Source organism: Vigna unguiculata, chromosome 4 (assembly GCF_037176805.1).
Source record: "Vigna unguiculata cultivar grain cowpea cultivar isolate G323 ecotype 2 chromosome 4, ASM3717680v1, whole genome shotgun sequence".
Classification (NCBI taxonomy): Eukaryota; Viridiplantae; Streptophyta; class Magnoliopsida; order Fabales; family Fabaceae; genus Vigna; species Vigna unguiculata.
In genome coordinates this window covers 19,051,123-19,056,692 of record NC_140795.1, presented here as the reverse complement: position 1 = coordinate 19,056,692, position 5,570 = coordinate 19,051,123, and the positions used below count along the sequence as shown (strand labels likewise).

Genomic DNA, 5,570 nt, shown 5'->3' with positions numbered 1-5,570 from the left:
CTAATTTATATTAGGCGATGTGAGACTTCTCAAGACCAAGACATATTATTTTCATCGGTCTAACAAGTTCTATATACGAAATTTGTAAAATATAAGATAATAAAATTAAAAAAAAACATATTGTATTTGAAAAATTGAAATAGTAGCACAAAGACTTGTTAAATAAATGTACATTGATAGTGATTTAGTAATTTTTAAAGTTAAAAATTAAACAAAATTATAATATAAAATTAAAACAAAGATTTGGAACTAAGGTTATATATAATGAAAAATTAAACTATTAAAATTATGACAAAAATATTTAATAACCAAAATTACGGATTTTTTTATAATATACCAAACAAAATAAAATAACAAAAATTCTCATCCGTTAAGTTTACCTTTATCAAAGCCAGTGGATGCGATTAACTTTCCCATCGTGGGGAGATATGATTAAAGCTTCGATCACCATTATAATTCATATATTTTCCTTAATTTGCAATCGTTATTTCAGATTTTTTTTTCTCCCCTACAAGTTCACTAAATTCAAATACCTTTTTATAAATAATTTTTCAATTCACAATTCAATTTAAGCACTTGTAAAGAGTGAATGGGATAAGTCACAACAAGTTGAGTCAGAAATAAGTTAACTCAATTCTTATTTTTTGATAAATTAAAAATTTTGTAACTTGATTTAACCCAACAATTAAATGGATTGACTTACTTAAAAAATATTTTTTAATTTATTTTATATATTTATTATATTATAATTAAAATAAATTTAATTTTTTAGATTAAATATATTTATAATTCTAAATTTAAATGTAAAATTAAAATTTCTCTATAGTTGGTGAGTTCGATTCGAATTTGCGATAAGTTGGACTGATTTAGGATTGTGAATACATTCTAACCTCTATTTACAACAACCTTTCAATAAATTTACATAATTACACAATTAATATTTTATGACAATAGTTAAATGAAAATCAATTCATAATTAATTTTCTATGATAATAGTTAATTGAAAAACTAATTCAAATAATTAAGTTTCAAAATCCAATTAAATCAACAATTACATCCTTAGTTGAAAACTACCATATACTTCCACATCTTAAAAAATCTCGAAAAGATAATCTGTGGTGGATATCTAAAACTGGAACCAACTAATCCCTTAGGAAAAAAAAATGTTTGGGGTCATATGGCCCTTAAGAAAAATAATTTTTTAATAGTGTGGATAGAATATAATATATTACAATGGAGTCGGCACTTTGCACTTTCGGGTCTCTTTGCCACAGTGTCTGTCACCTTACCCTTCAGAACAAACACGACAACATCTCAGAACTTCCTCTTACCTTGTATATATAGATACATATGTTATGAGTCTCTGGTGTCCCAGACAAAAATTATTAAAAAAGAGAAAAACTTTTCCAACCCCAACTCAATATTTTGTCCAAATTCATTGTTTCAGCGTCAACCATGAGGCGACACTTATCAAAATTCTTTCACTACCCAATTGGGTTTAACCTATCAAATTCCTTTCCGGTGAGACCCCTCTCTCTCTCTCGGTTTGTTTAGCTTATTCTTTTGGTGATGTAACTGGTCAATCAAGTTGGTTGTAATGGATTGAAAATTGACGTTTTGGAACACATCTATGAAGTTAACTGAATCGTTCATGCCATGTCAAATTTCGGGTATAAACTTATAATTTCCCTGTTCTATCAGGATCATGGAAAACCCCCTCATTGTACTTCAATTCAGTTTCTTTTTTTATCGAATGCTCACTTCAATGATAAGTTATAGTGATACCCATTTACATGCAGATGAGAACTGTTATTTTATTTCTTGTCCTAAGAGTACTGGTTAGCCTGTGCTAGATTCATGCTTTGTGTGTTAATCTGGGGTGTGGTGGTACTAATATATGTGCAAATTCAGTAATAAACTTGTACTCCTCCTCTGGTTCTACCAACCTAGAAAATGCAAAAATCAATCACTTAGTTGTTCCATTTTAATATAAATTAAGTTTTTACCGTATGCGTACTTGAAGGATTAAATATTGATACCCAGATGATTATTTTTTGTTGTTTAAGAATTTATTAATCTGGGGTTTTGGTGGAGTTTATATGTGTTCAAATTTTGTTTATGAAAATGTGGCTGGCATGTGACACTAATTTTCTTGAAGCAGTTGAAATGTGATGTGAGTTCGTTCTGTGCTGCCAATAGTATTCGTCAAGGTTTGTTCGGTGGACACTTGAATGAATGTGCCACAAGAGCTTTGGCCACTACATCTTGTGCTTCGGTGTCTGAAGATCTGCCAAAGGATAATTCCGTCTCTGATATGTTGGTAGATTCATTTGGAAGGCTTCACACATACTTGAGAATATCTGTAACAGAGAGGTGCAATTTAAGGTGTCAGTATTGTATGCCAGCAGAAGGTGTGGAACTCACTCCTAGCCCTCAAATTTTGACAAAAACTGAGATTCTATGATTGGCAAATCTGTTTGTAAGCTCCGGGGTAACTAAAATACGTTTGACGGGTGGGGAACCAACTGTTAGAAAGGATATTGAAGACATATGTTTGGAATTATCAAACTTGAAGGGACTGAGAACATTGTCTATGACTACCAATGGTATTGCTTTAACGAGAAAACTTCCAAGGCTGAAAGATTGTGGGCTTACTTCCCTCAACATTAGTGTAGACACTTTGGTACCTGCAAAGTTTGAGTTTATGACCAGACGCAGAGGGCATGAAAAAGTTATGAATTCAATTAATGCTGCCATAGACCTTGGATTTAATCCAGTTAAGGTATTTCTTGGTTACATATCATTACTTTTTGCTAGTGTTTCTCATTGATCACCTTCCCATGAGCAGCTACCCTTTTGCTCAAATTCATTAAGTTAATCAAATGAATTTTTCAACAAGGGTGCATAACCTCAGGTAAATTTCATGTCACTGATGGATGAATTTTATGGTATCTTTGATGTTTCTCTGCATTTCAGGTCAATTGTGTTGTAATGCGAGGATTCAATGATGATGAGATCTGTGATTTTGTTGAGCTGACCCGGGACAAGCCAATTGATATTCGCTTTATAGAGTTCATGCCTTTTGATGGGAATGTTTGGAATGTCAAGAAACTTGTACCCTACTCAGAAATGTTGGATACAGTGGTAAGGCAGAATTCAGACTGGAGGCCTAACTTTTATACTACATTTTGTTGTTCTCTTATAGCAGATAGAGACCCTTTATAACCATCATTACCAAACAGATGAAACAGTTTCCAAGCTTAAAAAGAGATCAGGATCACCCTACAGATACGGCCAAAAATTTCACAATAGATGGGCATGAAGGTAGAGTTTCGTTTATCACATCAATGACTGAGCATTTCTGTGCTGGTTGCAATAGATTGCGGCTACTTGCTGATGGAAACTTCAAAGTCTGTTTATTTGGTCCTTCGGAGGTAAGTTATATTCAAATCATCAAAGCTCAGTGTACTATGCTTGTCCCCTAAACTTGGTGATGGTAATTGGGCTAAAATCTGTGATGTCACTTCTATTTGAATACTTAATGTTTTTGGTGAATCTGTAACGCTAAACTTGATGATAGTATATGAAGTCTGGATGTTTTTGGTGAACATGCACTATCTTGCCCCTTCTTTCCATTGCACATGCTATTTCATTTGATATTCTATTTATTTGATTACTTGTAATTGATTTTTTAGGTGCACTAATATACTTTCATCATTATTTTGAATTCTTAATCATTTCTGAAAATTTTCTTATCAATGAAACTGATAAATATTTTCCCTATTCAAGACATGCTGGTCATTATGGATGTTATCTCTACCATTTATGTTCAAGTTAAAGGTGCTTGATGTATGTATGGATGTTGACATCAGTCGGGACAATAAAACGTGTCATGGCATACATATAGCATCTTTAATGAGAGCTTCATTAAAAGATTTTTGTGATTTTCTTATATGGATCGTGTTTCAGGTTAGTTTAAGAGATCCTTTGAGATGTGGTGCAGAGGATCATGAACTTAGGGAGATAATAGGAGCAGTGGTATGCACTTCTTCTGATTATTATTGCTAAATCTCAATTGTGTTGTAATGATTTATAATGTTTTTATTTCTTTACCAGGATTTATCATCCTTTTAATATAATGATACTGCTGCAATAGAATTTCACTCACTGCTATTTTAATTTAACATGGTAGTGAACCTTTATTAAAAAAGATATACTTTAGGAATAAGAGGAGCATAGCAAGAAGGGACAACACACCCCACAACCTAACTGAAAAGGAGTTAGTTAGAGATTATGTATATATGGAGAAAAAAGTGGGTGGGGGTGATAGAGTTAGGTGAAGTTTAGCCTCATTTGGCAATCGGTAGACCCTTATGATGTAACTATTCTTATAATGATGCATGGATATGATGCGTGTATCGGATATGGTACGTATCAGATATATCAATACACTTATTTTGAAAACAATAAGGTATGATACGTTATATATGCATATTGAAAAATTTTACAAAAACCTTAAAACATGATAAATATATATTGTTATTGTGTGAATTCAAATTAAAATCAAATATCTTAAAAACTGTCAAAATAAAAAGTTATAAATTATTTTTATCACAAAAAGTATTACAAGTTTATAGATTAGATACTTTATTGATAAATATCGGTAAAGTATCAGATATTGATACGTGTCAAACATGAATACATGACACAGATTGAGGTATCAGTGCATCATAACTTATCACCTTCAACCTCTAGACTAACGTGAGCATTTCCATTGAATAATATGTTACTGACTCACTTCTTTCCTATGATTTTCATTTGTTTGCTCTTGTCCTAGTAAGCTCTTTGATTGCTTTTGAACAACATAGTCAATAGTGGATCATAGACTACTTGAAATTGTGTGTCCAACTTTAGGTAAGCAATATTATGAGTGGTCTTGTACTATCCTATTTCTTAATGTTATCTTTCCTTTGTTCTAGGTGAAGAAGAAGAAAGCTTCACATGCTGGCATGTTTGATATAGCAAAGACTGCAAATAGGCCCATGATACATATTGGTGGATAAGGTCTCTTCTTCTTCCTTTCTTTCATTTTTCCTATAAAGGTTATCCATTCAATCTCTAAAATATTTATTTTACAATTTACTGAGGCACATCATGATTTTTTTCTATTTCAGGTATCACACAGTGATAAAGTTACTTACATAGCAGGCAACCAGAGTAGTCCTAGTGAGAAGTACCCTGAATTGAGTATTATCTGAGATCTTCATTGATACAATCTCACTACATGAAGGGTGATATATTTTTCAACTATACCTAGCCACATATACTGTTAAATGTTGATCCTTTGGATAGAACCCATTGTTGTTGTATCGAGTAATAATGCAAATTTGGGCTTAAATTTTCTGATCATGTGTGACTCTTTCTTCATTGGTTTATGACTTTTGGGTCGTGTGTTAATCTTTCTTCACTGGTTGTTTGTTTACCAGTCAACTTTAGTTTCAGCATGGCACTGTATTTATTTGTTTTGTTGTAGACATGACAATGAAATTTTGAAAAGGTTGGTTATGCCC

General features: G+C 32.1%; 1 pseudogene; it reads left to right on the top strand.

The window, feature by feature from the left end:
* The first annotated feature begins 1,307 nt into the window (after positions 1-1,307).
* LOC114171277 (GTP 3',8-cyclase-like) lies at positions 1,308-5,063 on the top strand (annotated as a pseudogene).
* The last annotated feature ends 507 nt before the right edge of the window (positions 5,064-5,570 follow it).